Below are 14,560 nucleotides of genomic sequence, written 5' to 3' on the forward strand. Positions count from 1 at the left end.
AAAAGGGGGAGAGGAATAGATTGGAGAGGAGAGTGGAGCAGGAAGGGAAAAGAAGGCTAGGGAAAGTTATCCTACATAACCAAGGTATACAAGTCAACATATTTACAAAGGAGGAGGAGGAAGAGGAAGGACTAGATGATATTTAAACCATATGAAATGGTTCAAAAAAAAAATAGAATACACAAGGTTAGATGTAGAAATAGAAGAAAGGGGAGAAGGTGGGGGAAATCAGAAAGAGCATAGATTAAGGGAGTGATTACTGAGCAAAAAACAAACTCTTAAGTATATATAAAAAATAGTTTATTTTGAGATGGCAGAGTAAGGACCTGAGGGAGTGCCCATAAATTAGATAATCAACAATATAAATGTGATGGAATACTGTTGTGCTGAATTCTCATCACCATAATGACCAATGTACTATTCCAGAGGACTAACGAGAAGGCCTATTATCCACCTGTTAGAAGGGACAGTTAAGCTGCCTTGGATGACACACTAAATGCCAGGGCTGAATCTGATTGGGTGAAACTCAACAAGAGTTGTAAATGTAAAATTGCACACTTGGCTTCCAAAACTTCCCAAGTATGAGATTTAGGGGAGTTATAACTAGACGGTTTTTTTAAAAAACCGATCGGGGGGTTTCAGCAGAGTCAGGAAATATGGCAGCCAAAAGACTGCCAGGAATATGGGAGGTTTGAATCCCACTGTACTCTGCCCTAAAAAAAAACTACATATGAAGCATGGCCTGCATATCTAGGTACCACTTTTTTTTTTCTTTTTTTGCTGAGGCAATTGGGATTAAGTGACTTACTCAGGATCACACAGCTAGGAAGTGTTAAGTGTCTGAGAACAGATTTGAACTCGGGTCTTCCTGGCTGCTGAGCTGATGCTCTATCACTGAGCCACCTAGCCAGCTGCCCCTAGGTACCACATTTAAAGAAGGATATTGATAAACTGGGGAACATCCAGAGGACCACAACCTGGATAATGAAGGATGATGAGATCATGCTGCATGAAACTCAGTTCAGTCAATTAGCATTTATGAAACACCTCTATGTGCCAAATATTGTCCAGATGCAAGGGATAAGAGACAAAATAGAAACAGACATCTAAGAGAGATGGATAGCAGAAGTACCAAACAAAAGATCCACAAAAAAAGCCTCTTCATCGAGCTTCAAAGGTCAACTAAGACAGCAGGATTCAAACTTTGCTCTGGATCACTTTGGGGGCTCCAAAGTGCTCCCAAACCTTCAAGAAGTTTACATTCTATTGGAAAAGAATGGCATATGGATGTATAATGAAACATGGTATGTATGTCCAAAAAAGTAATTTTGAAAGGGAGGGCACTAAGAACTATGGGAATTAGGAAAAAAAAGCTTCGTGTTAAAAAAAATTTAGTTGAATTGAGTATTTTTTTCCCCAAACACATAAAATTTTTTAACATTCATTTCTAAAATTTTGAGTTCCAAATCTCTCCCTCTCACCATCACTGAGAAGGCAAGCAATTTGATATAGGTTATACTGACGCAGTCATACAAAACATTTCCATTTGGGGGGGGTAGTTATTTTTCTTTCTCAAGAAACACCAAAATGTTATCTTTGGGTTGGAGTCAAGTTTCAGTGTGTCCGACTGGTCGATCAGATTCAATACGAGCTCAGAAGGCTCTCCCAGAGGTTGGGTACAAATGTTCCAGGTGACTATTTGGAGTTATCTCCACATTTGCACATCTCACATTTCTTTTGAGCTATTACAATTCTGCTTTGCTCATAGAACACAGCACGGGCACACCAGACTGGATAGGCCTCTATCATTCTCCCATGTCTCACCATTCCAGAGTTTTCTTCAGAGAGTCCTCAAGAGTCCTTGCAGCATTTCTGTGTGACGCTTGCTTGTGGGAGCTCTCTGTAAAATAGCTTTTTAGACAAATGTACATTTGGCAGTTGAACAGCAGAGCCAGGACAGCGGGATTGTGTTCTCTGCAGGAGAGTTAGACACTTGGCAATTAAGCTTGAGACAGGACCTCCGTGTCTGGTCCCTTGTTGTCCCAGGTGATCGTCAACATCTCCCTAAGACGGTACAAATGGAAGTGGTTTGGGTTCCTGGTCTGGCTGTCCACATTTCACAGGCACACGGCCACGAGGTCGGCACCTTCAGTTTGGAAAGCAGCCTCCCTCACTTTTCTCTCCTCCACTTTCCTTCAGAGCCTCCCAAACACCGAGCGAGCTTTGGCATTGCACGCATCAGTCTCATGTACAGCCCCAGAAAGTAGGCAGCCTACGTAAGTGAACTCGTCCCCAGTGGTTCCATGTATGAATGATGGCTGGTGGGAAATTCTTTTCTTGGTTTCTAAAATGAGCGCAGGAGGCAAAGAATCAATCCATAACCTCCTGTATCTTCATTGAGCATACGATCAGTGAACAACAGTCACAGACCGACTATCCCTCCACTTCAGTCTTGGTCCGTGGGCTTCTTGAGTTAAATAATTTCTGGTCAGTGAGACAGGGATAGGGGGTGTCCAGATGCAGATGACGAATTAGGAAAGGAGGGGTTAAGCAGGTAACAGGAGGAAACCTTGCTGAAATATGCTAAAAAGCAATGGAAGCAAGCAAACATTCCCTGCTGGCCACGAAGAAAGCATGAGAGCCCATGCAAGGACGCCATCACGCTTCTCGATGCAACCAGACTTTGATGTAATTTTCCACAAATCCTCGGGGCAGTGTGAAAGGCCTCGGTCAGACGATTGCCTGCTGTATACAGACTTCTGTTCTGCTCTTGACATCTCCCTCCCCCCGCATTGAGAAGGCAAGCAATCTGATAAAGGTTACACATTTGCACTTGTGCAAAACACAATTCCATATTAGCCACGTTGTGAAACAAACCTTCCTGCTCCGCCAAAAATAAAGAAAAAAGCCAAGAAAAGGGTAACCTTTAAAAAGTTGTTTGAATCTGCATTTCTCTGTATTTCTCATCATGAGTTCTTCAGAAGTGCCTTGGATCATTGTATTGCTGAGAATGGCTAAGTCTTCCCACGTGGATCATCATTCATATTTTACCACATACAGTGTTCTGGTTCTGAGGTGAGCTGAGCCTTAAAGGAGATGGGGTGGGGGAGGGAAGGCACAGGAGGCAATGGGGTATGTAATCCATGCAAATGAAGATATTAGATGAGGAACAACTTCTTGTCCTTTTTGATGAGCCAGTTTGGGTCATAGAATTTAAGAGAGGGAATTACTCATAGTCAGTCTAAAAAGGGAGGATGGGGCCATGTCGGGAAGAGTTTGAAACAACAGAGGAGTTTTTATTTTATCCTTAAGGCAAGAGGGAACCCCTAATTAACACAGATCTAAGCTTTAGGAAAATCACTTTGGCAGCCACACAGAAGGTAAATTACAGAGGGGAAAGATGAAGTGAAGAAACTAATGAGAAGGCTAAAGTGAACATGCATAGTGATCATGGCCTGAACCTTGTAAATATATTGAATTTGAGATAACTGGTACATTCAGGTTGAAATGTTGCTCTGAGTCATCTGCATTTTTGCCATTCAGTCCTTTTCTGTCTGTTTCTGTCCCCAGTCTTGGCAGAGATACTGGAGAGGTTGGCTATTTCCCTCTCATTTTACAAATTAGGAAACTGAGGCAAAAGGAGTTAAGTCACGTTCTCAGCATCACATGGCTAACTAAGGTTCTGAGGCTGAATTTGAACTCAGGAAAGTCAGTCTTCCAGACTTCAGGTCCAAAATTTTGTGCACTATGGCGCCACCTGGCTGCTATGACACCACCTGGTTGCTATGGCATCATCTAATTTTCTGAGCCACCTGGCTGCTGTGGCGCCACCTGGCAAAGATGTCCATAGAACTGACAAGATTACCTAGAACAGGGAATTAAGAATATAGGACAGAGAGAAGAGGGTCCAGGAAAGCACTTTAAGGAATACCCCTAGTTGGTGTAGGGAGATGGGGATGAAGGGGGTTCCAGATGCAGATGATCAGTTAGGAAAGGAGGGGTTAAACAGGTAACAGGAGGAGCAAGGGGAAACCAAGGTATCACATAAACCCAGAAAGGAGAGAATCTAGAAGGTGGTCACCAGCCTTATAAAGAGAATTAAGAAAACACCATTGGATTTAGAAAGTAGGAGCTCATCAGAAACTTTGGAGAAAGCAGTTTCCACTGTAAAATGAGGTTGGAAGCCAGGTTTAAAAGGTTGAAAATGGGCAAATTGAAAGGAAATGGAGGTAATTGGACCAGTCTAATATGGACCTTTCTCTGCTTTGACCTAATAGCTCCCGCCTTGATATCCAGACCTTTTAATGCAAACCAAATATTTCCCCTCTAAGACAGGGAATGCTTGTTCTCTCTTCCTTTCATTTATAAAATAAATAAAATATGAGAAACAGCTCAGGTTTAAGTGGATCAATATTTTTTTAATCACATTTCATAAACTTGGAAACAAAAAAGACGCTCAAATTTCTCCAGTCCAGAGGGAAGCAGGAAGTTTAGCGTCAGTAAACAGCTCAAGCTGTCTGGATAAAGGAGGAGGAAATGGGGAGGCTGTGTCATCCTTCGCCATCAATGAACAGTGAGGTTTCACCCGGGATTTAGTCCAAGTTTAGGTCATCCTCACCACTCTGACGCAGGACTCTGCTGCTGCTTGCTCTGGCCAGACCTCCATTGTCCTGCACCCATACCCTCCCACTCACATCCAGTCCATTCCCTCTGCTGCCCAAGTAATTTTTCTGAAGCATAGATCCGACTGTCATCTGTCCCCCTTCCCACAATGAGCTCCACTGAGTCCTGAATCTCTCTAGCATCAGATATAAAAATCCCTGTTTGACCTTTAAAGCCCCTTCCTACCTTTCTGGTCTTCTTATACTTGACTCCTCTCTGTTAACTAACCCCTAAAAAAAATAATTTGTGTATAAAATTCTGTCCCCTCATCTTCTTCTTGCAGTTTCCCTAGCTGCCTTTCCCATCTCCTTCCCCCTCCCATCCAACTGCTGCTAATGCCTTCCTTTCTGAGTTCATCTTTTCTGTTTCTGTCTTATAGCTACCTGGTTGTTTACATATTGTTTCTTCCCTATTAGAATTCCCTGCTCCTTGAGAGCAGGGACCATGTTTTTGCCTTTCTTGGTATCCCTCTAGCTATGTGACCCTGGGCAAATCATTTAATCTCCCTCAGCCTCAGTTCCACATCTGTAAAACCGTGATAAATAACAGCATGTACTTCTCAGAATGGTTGTGGGGATAAAATGAGATAAAGTGTCAAATGCTTTGAGAGTGCTATATGCGAGCTTTAATTATTATTAGCATAGTGACTGGCAATAGGAGCACTTAATTGCTTCTCTTTCTTTCCTTCGTGGGTTTTTTAGCCACAAAGCTAGAAGGGGAAGCTCAGGCATCCAGATACTGTCCCTCGGTTTGAATCCTTTCCCCCCACAGTCCCCAGGCCCTTTTCAGGTAAGGTTAAGTTGGAGCTACATTTGGAAACAAATTCATAATTGAAAGTTTTCCCCACGGCCCAGCCTCAGCGCCCGAGTCTCTTTCTGATGCCCCTGTTGCATCAGGTTTAAGTTACAAATCCCCCTTTCCCAAAGGATTTCTCCTTAGCCAAATCTCCTGTTACCTGTTTCGCTTCTTCAGAACTATCTTCCCGTCATTCAGCAGGTGGCTGGTTCTCCTGCCCTCTCAGCTGCCATGGTGGGCCCCAGCCAAGTCATGTGGACATATAGCAAAGCCAGACCATGTATATTTAGCAAAGTACACCTTAGCCAGTCATCCAGGACCGTTTAAATGGGTACAAAATCTTCCCCAGACAGGAGGAGAAGCCGGCTTGACCAGGAACCAAGAATAGTGCGACGGATTCTCCTTTAGGAATTGGAGAGCAAAACACTATCGAGTTCATGTGAGCCAAGCAATTTCCATTCATTTTTAAATCTTTGTTACAAGGAATAGCTGAGAATAAGCATAGAGAGGTTGTTATATAAAGCTAGAGATATGTATTATATATATATGTATATATATATAAAATGTGATATTATATGTATATATATCATGATAGATGATATTGTATATGCACATGTTATTTATATATGTACATATATAATGTCCTACTCCCTAGTCCCCTGCCAATTGCAGTGGAGCGAGGGAGAAACTCTCCTTCAGATCAAAATGTGCTCCTTATACTTGCATGACCTTCATTTTCGTTATTCTAAAGTTTCAGGTAAGAGGTGTGTCATTAGCATAAGCAATGCATTGTTTCGTGCTTCTGCTGACTTCATTGTGAATCAATTCATATGAGTCTCCCCATGCTTCTCTTTATTTTTTATAGTCATCAATTCTTAGGGTATGTTCCAAAACATTTGCGTACCATAATTCATTTAGCCACTTCCCAAAGGGAACCTTCTTTATTTCTAGCTCTAAACTATCACAAAAATTTCTTTTTTTATATATATTATAGTTTTTTATTGACAAAGCATATGCATAGGTAATTTTTCAACACTGACCCTTGCAAAACCTTCTGTTCCAAATTTTTCTCCCCCTCCTCCCCCCAGATGGCAGGTAGTCCAATATATTATAACAAAAATTACTGCTTCGGATATGGAACCTTTCTGGTTTTCATGTCTATGGGCTATAAAATTTCTGGGTCAAAGGACATGAGACAGTCTAGTACTTTTATTTGCCTAATTCCAGATTGCTTTCCAGTATGGAAAAATCATGAATTAGTGTGTTTGTCTTTCTTTGTATCCTCAGCACTTAGCCCAGTCCCTGGCCCAGGGTAAGTGCTTGATAGAAGTTTGTTGATTGACTCTATGGTTGTCCATTTCTGTTACTCTTTCAATATTGATTATTCCCATCTTTTATCATCTTGGCCAATTTGCTGGGTATGAGGCAAAACCTCAAGGTTATTTATTATTATTATTATTATTAGTGATTTGGAGCTTTCTTTGATGTGCTTGTTAATAGTTTGTAAAGAAAATGGTTAACATTTTGTAAAGTAGTTATGTTTAAAATGATGATGACTGTGTAAAAATGATGATGGCTGTGTAAGAAAGAGCAGAGTTCTAACTAAGACTTCTGTGCCTGGGACAAATATTCCTAAACACTCCTGGTCCAAACAGCATGGAAGGAACTCTCAAATCAACTTTTTAAGAAGAAATCCATTTTGGAAGTGGGGAGAATCTCAGACCTCTTTGGGTAGAAAGACTTTGGCCAATTCTCCCATTGGGAAAAGAGACTGTAGCAGAGCTACAGCCTAGGAGGCAGTTAACCAGGGAGGGCAGGGTGGGGCTGGGCTGGGAAGGAAGCTCCTTCTCTGGTAGCTTCCTATTTTAACTCATTATTCATGCTACCCAGCCTCTTTAAGCCTTATTATTCCTGTTCGCATAAGAAATACAAGTGCTGAGGGCGCCCTTTAAAATTTAGCATCCTAGGACATAGCTCTAGCCACCCTACCTTAGTTAGAGCTCTGACAAGCCTGCAGGTGACAAATCCATGGCCCTGTAACTATACGCACATGAGAGAAGTTCTGACAGAGGCAGAAAGATATCGATGTGCAGAGGAAGAGTCCTGAAACAAAATAAACCTGTGGTTAATCTCTTTGTATTCCTATTCTCTGACTCTCCGAACCTCTAGTCAGGGATTTGATTGCTGTAAATCCTACAGGGAACCCAGGTTTAGAAGCTCATTTTAAATGTTCGAGCTACCTTCCACCACTAATCTATTAATTGCCTTCCCATTTCCTGATGCAACTTCCTCTGGACAAGGATTTGTTGACAGAATAACTCAATAGCTAGTTCAGAGGAAGGCAAAAAAAAATGCTGGACTTTTGTTTTCTATTTTTTCAAAGGGCTTTTTGCAATGGAAAGAACCATGGATTTTGAAGTTGGAAGAACTGGGTCTGAATCCTGGCTTTGCCATTGACCATCTGTGATCTTGGGCAAGTTGCTGTACCTCAGTTTCGTCGTGTGTCAAATGAAGGAGTCAATAATCATTATCATGGGAGACATGAAATGTGCAAATTTAGAGATATTTTCACACACCTTCCAAGCACCTATCTGTCTGATCAGCCATAGTCAGACACACTGTACTCTGACACTAATGGAGGTGTCATTTTAGTTCTGAGTATGGACAAGAACCAACCTACTATGTGCCAGGCACTGTACTAAGTACTGAGGTTACAAAGGAGTTAAAGGTTACAAAGGAGTTAACAAGCGTTAATACCCACTATGTGCCAGGCATTGAGGCTACAAAGGAGTCAACAAGCGTTAATACTTACTATGTGCCAGCCATTAAAGCTACAAAGGAATTAACAAGCGTTAATACCCACTATGCGCCAGGCATTGAGGTTACAAAAGAGTCAACAAACAGTAATACTTACTATGCGCCAGCCATTAGAGCTACAAAGAATAACAAGCATTAATACCTACTATGCGCCAGGCATTGTACTAAGCACTGAGGCTACAAAGAAGTCAAAAGGCATTAATACCCACTATGCGCCAGGCATTGAAGCTATAATACCTACTAGGCGCCAGGCACTATACTAAGTACTGGGGATACAAAAAGCAGTACCTTAAAGCATTTACTCTATGCCAGGCACTGTGCCAATCACTAGGGATAAGTCAGCAAGTATTTATAAAGTACCCTCTGTGTACCAGGCCCTGGGCTGAGACTGGAGACACAAAGGAAAGAGTAACCCCAGGGCTGCTGCCCCAAGAAACGTAGACTATCATGATGAGCTTCGGTTGGGGCTGGAGACCGGATGGCCGAGATCGGGGCAGCGAGAGCAGCAGCAAAGCCGCCAGCCACAGACCACAAGGATGCCCGGGCGACCGCCAGCAGAGAAGACCCACAGAACGGCGGTTAGTAGGGAGAACGAGACCAAGAGGGGAAGGATTTAATGAAGGGCCCGCTCCTGGCTGGCAAGAAGGAGCCGGCCTCTGCTGAAGAAATCAGGAAGGACGTGCTCCAAGGCAACTGGAGGGAAAGGATGGCTTTGAGAAGAAGGGCCGTGCTGCAGCTCAGACTGGATGGGCAGGGGATAAACATACATTAAGTGCCTACTGCGTGCCAGTCCCTGGGCTAAAGCACTTTATGGCTATCCCGTCTGATCCTCACACCGATTTTAGGAGGCAGGGGCTGTCACTGGTTCCATCTACAGATGAGGAAACAGGCTGAAGCCGACTCTGCTGAAGGTCCGTGGCTGGTCCATATCTGAGACTGGATCCCAACCGTGGGCCCCGGGCGCTACCCATTGCACCACTAGCTGCCACAGATGAGGCAGGAAGACATTTAGGGACTAATGAACAGGGAGCTCAGTCTCAGGAAGTCTTCACTGAAAAATATTGGGGGGCAATGGATAGGCTAGGCAGTGCAGTGGATAGAGCACTGGTTAACAGTCCTGTGACCACTGAGCAAGTCACCTGACCCTACTCACCAAAACAAATAAATAAATGCAAGAAATTTTTTGGTAGCTGTATTCTTTTGTAGCCCTCCATGTGTTTTATGCATTTAAAAACATCTTGGAAAGGAGCCCAAAACACACACACACACACACACACACACACACACACACACACACACACACGGTAAAAAATCCCTGCTTCGGGCAGTCCAGGCAAGGTTCCAGAAAGAGAATGCAGGCTCCTTCAGGGAAGAAACTGTTTCCTTTGGTCTTTCCAACTTTAGTGTGAAGTACACAGCAGGTGTTTAATATATGCATGTAGTATGCTTGGTTTTGATTATTCAACTAAGTCTTCTAGGAAGCCAGGGATTCTAAGAGATTAGGGAATCCGAGGGGCACGGTAGGCATGGGGCACAGCCCATGCAAAGGCACACAGATGGGAAATGGAATCTTATGGGCCAAGAATAGTCCAGAATGGTGGAATCTAGTGCAAAAGGAAGCAATGTATTGATGTATTAAAATGAGATGGGAGAGGTTGAAGCGAGGCGTTTCCATGTGGTCCCGGTGGTCCGGAGGCAGTATCAGAGCTCACCGGGTTAGAACCAAGCACTCAGGACATGGCTGGAGCAGGCGCAGAGCTGAGACAGGGTCCAGTCATCTGGACACAAGGCACCAAGACAGGAACCTGGGAGCTTAAACCCTGAAAATTCTTACAAAGAATGACAAGATGTGGCAATCGATTGGATAGAGTGAAGAGAGAAATCAGGGGTGGGGGAGATTCTGGGAAGATGGGGTTTTCTGGTGGGTAAATCCCAGGCTCTCCAGATTTCCCCACAAACAGAACAGATTGGTGCCTCAGGGCAAACACAGACTGGGGAAAAAATCAAGGAGACTTGGGACAGAACAGGGGTCCCGAAGAAAGACCCCAGACTGGGGGATTAGCCAGTGTGAAGGGCAAACACCTCCCGCACAAACAAGGGAGGACGCGTGGAGCTCACTGGGTTTGTCTGAAGCCTCAGCAGGAACCCCAGAAACTTTCACCGCCAGACACCATGCAGTCGGAGGTCTGAGTCCAGGAAGACTGGGGCATCCTTGGCCCAGCTCTGCTGCAAATGCAGCCCTGAGGGAGAAGGAGCCAACACACCAGGAGTGCAGCAGGGGGGCAGGGACGCTGCAGGGGGCAGGGACGCTGCAGGCTGTCGGCACTTGCAGGAGCAGGGCTTCTGGTTTGGGGTTCCAGGTCAGAGAGGTGCAGTGAAGCTAGAGGCAACATCCTGTTCCAAGACTCTTACCAAAAAAAAAAAAAATGAACCTGCAAAGAACTCAACCAGAGAAACTTACCATGGGAACAGGGAAGACTGGGGTTCAGTTTCAGAGGACCTTGAAATTAAAAAAGCTGCTTCTACCCCAAAGAATAACGCGATATGGTTTCCTGTGCCAGAGAGAATTTATAGACGAACTCAAAAAAGAATTTAAAAATCAAACAAAAAACAAAGAAAAAATAAAAACCATCTAAAAATAAGATCATGAAAAAAGTTAAGCAACTAGAAAAGGAGATACAGTCTTAAGGATGAAAATAACTCTGGAAATTAGGCAAGGGGAAGCCAATGAAGGTATGAGACCAAGGAATAACAAAACAACAGAAAGAAAGAAAAAATAGAACAGGATATGAAAGATTTTATAAGAAAAACAATAGATCTAGAGAACAGATCAAGAAGAGAAAATATAAGAATAATTCAATTATCTCAAAGGTGTGACCAAAAATAATATGATAATGCAAGAAATAGTCTAAGAAAACTGTCCTAGGGTGATAGAACATGTGGGCAAAGTAGAAATAGAAAAAATCCACCAATCATCATCTCAAAGACATCCCTTTGTGGAAAACACATAGAAATATTATTGCCGTATTTCGAAACCCCTAGATCAAAGAGAAAATCTTGCAAGAAACAAGAAAAAAAACAATTCAAATAAGCTAGAGCTACAATTAGAACTGCACAGGACTTATTAGCAGCCAAAATAGATAAATGAAAAATAAACTGCAGGTCCCGGAATCATATACACCAGCAATCAAAAAAAACTAGGCCTATTGTCAAAACTATATCCAGCAAAATTATCCATATTACTGAATGAAAAAAAAAATAGACTAATGAGTTTGCAGGTTTTCAGAATTTTCTTTCAACTAAACCTGAACTCAATAGTAAATTTAATGTGGAAGAGCCAATATCAAAGATCAATTTCAAGGAATGTCACGTGGTCAAATTCTTTATTTTACATGGAAATGTATACGATTTAAGACAGACATTAGCGACTGTGTGGCTCGGGGCCGCTGGGTGGCACAGTGGATAGAGCACCAGCCCTGAAGTCAGGAGGAGAGTTCAAATCTGCCCTGAGACATTTAACACTTCCTGGCTGTGTGACGCTGGGCAAGTCATTGAACCCCAACTGCCTCAGAAGAAAAAAAAAAAAAGATTGGGGCAGAGTTTAAGGTAGATAGTAATTATACAATTGAAGTGAAGAGGAAATACAGAGGTACTAGAGGGAGGAGGTGGGCTCATAGTTCTCTCACATCAGGAATGGGTTAGATATATACCATAGGTAGAAGGGGAAGCAAAGGGTAAGGAAGAAGACAAGGGAGGGATCTATGGGTGGGGGAATTAAAGCAAATTGTCAGCAGGGATAGAAAAGATGTGTGTGGGGGCATCTAGTTGGCTCAGTGAATAGAGCACCAGCCCTGAAGCCAGGAGGACCCGAGTTCAAGTCTGATCTCAGGCACTTAACACTTCCTAGCTGTGTTACCCTGGGCAAGTCACTTAACTCCAAGTACCTCAGCAAAAGACGTGTATACGTAGCTATATACGTATACATAAACATATCTGTGCAACTACGGCCTGCCTCAGGGAGGTGGGGGTGAAAAAGAAAGGAGGGAAAAAGCACACAGCAGAGAACAAAAGAAGAACCTACCAGGAAGGAAAGAAAAAATGAACATTCATAAATATAATTTCTTCTACTCATATTTCTTTAAATGATAGTATGTTGTTATATATTTTGAATTCTCCTTGATGTTCTGCTGGGCACACAACAATGTTCTGTTTTGTCTATATTATTATTTTTAAAAATACAATAAATAAGAAAAAAAATTTAAGAATGATTAAGAGCTGAACCAGGATTTTGTCCACCTAGGCCAGAAGGATAATGGCCCCATAGACTACTAGTAACAGTAAAGTTTACAGGGGTCCTCAAACTAAGGCCGGGGCCAGATGCAGCAGCTGAGGACGTTTATCCCCCTCACTCAGGGCTATGAAGTTTCTTTATTTAAAGGCCCACAAAACGAAGTTTTGTTTTTTTTTTTTTTACTATAGTCCGGCCCTTCAACGGTCTGAGGGACAGTGAACTGGCCCCCTATTTAAAAAGTTTGAGGGCCCCTGGAGAAGAATGGCAGGAAAAGTTCCATTCTGGACATGTGGAGTTTGTGTCCTTAGAATATCCAGTTGGAATTATCCAATAGAAAGTTGGCAGTGGGTGATTAACTCAGGAGAGACTAGAGCTGGGTCAGTAGATCTGGGAATCATGACTAGATTCTGAGCTAGAAGGGACCTCGGAGATTATAAACTAACCCCTTCATTTTACAAAAGAGGATTGCCTCAGGTCTCACACAGGGAATATCTAATCCAGGTCCGCTGAGCCTCCTCTACTCAAGCTCCTTTCCCCGAATTCATGGTTGACTTGACTTGTCCCTTTCATCCTCACCTCCAGCTCTTCTGGTTCCATCTCCACCTGCCTCCACCTACCTCGTGGCACCTGCCGGTAGCTTCTGCCTTCAGTGCCCATCCTATTCCTATTCTTTCCTTAAAACCTGACTCGGCTGCAACCTCCCCGTGTCCCACAACTCTATCACGTGTATTGTGCAATTTGTGTTCCATTCTCGGAACGTACTCTCACTGCGGTCGGGCCCTCTGCTTCTCTATTTCTTATCTCCAGCCCTCAGGAAGCAGTCTGCAGAGGAGAAAAAGCTCTTTATTTTCGTCCCAGCTGGGCTACTTCCCTCATAGTTTTCTCTTTCCAGCATCCAGCAGAGCCAGATCACCTGATCTTTCTTTCCCACTCACCCATCTTTCCTGGCTCTCTTAAGGATCCACCTTCACTAAATTGTGGGGTCTTCAGGGTTACCCCTGATCTTAGAATGCAGTTGGTCCTCAGAGAAGAGGGGAAGCATCGGAGACCAACTGATTTTCCCTACCTGTTATGGGCCAGAATTCTGAACAAGGATTCTTACAAGGTGCTAACTCACTGGAATTGATGAGACAATGGTTATTGAGTTGAGCATGGTGATTAATAGTTCTCTAGTTCAGTATGACTGAATTAATCTTACAACAAATAATGGTTTCCTAGCGATATAATGATTGGTTTATACTTAGAATAAAGCATATAAGCCCAGGGACTCAGAGCCAGATTCATTTACTCCATCTCACAGCCTCCTGGTGTCTGGCCTGGCCTCCTGCACTTTCCCCACTGAGACCAAGGCCAGTCTGAAAGGCCCTCCAGAAAGCTGGCCCGGGCCCCAAGCAAGGAAACTAGATTGTGAAGGGGAAAATAAAGGATTTGGACTTTAACACCTGGCTGTTCTTGTGGTAAATACTTGGACTGAAAGGAAGGCTGCCCCAAAGACCTCCAGAAAACCAACGAGAACATTACATTTTGGCGCCCAACATGGGGCTCCAACCCACAACCCTGAGATTAAGAGTCTCATGCTCTATTGACTTTACACCTACCACTAATCAAATATTCTTGCCGGCCTCCCACCCACAGGATGGCAGAGAACCAAAGGGAGCCTTAAAAGGTGATCCAGTCCCAGCTCCTCATCCCACAGTGAAACCCAGACAAATAAATGGACCTTACAGGCAAAATAAAAGAGCTGGGACTGGAACCTGACCCCAGCCCAGTTAGAAGGGCTCTTGGGGATTATTTCAGGAGGAAGACACTGACATCCACAGAAGGAAGATACCATTTACCATCGTACCTTGTACAAAGTGGGCAGCTCATAAACATCAGCGGTCATATCTGAAGTGACTTGCCCAAGATCACACTGCCAGGTATTGGTCAAGCCAAGTCTTACGTCAAGATCTCCCAAGTTTCCCATCCAGTTCCTTCCGTTCCACCATGATCACC

The sequence above is a fragment of the Antechinus flavipes genome, chromosome 1, assembly GCF_016432865.1.
Source record: "Antechinus flavipes isolate AdamAnt ecotype Samford, QLD, Australia chromosome 1, AdamAnt_v2, whole genome shotgun sequence".
Lineage (NCBI taxonomy): Eukaryota > Metazoa > Chordata > Mammalia > Dasyuromorphia > Dasyuridae > Antechinus > Antechinus flavipes.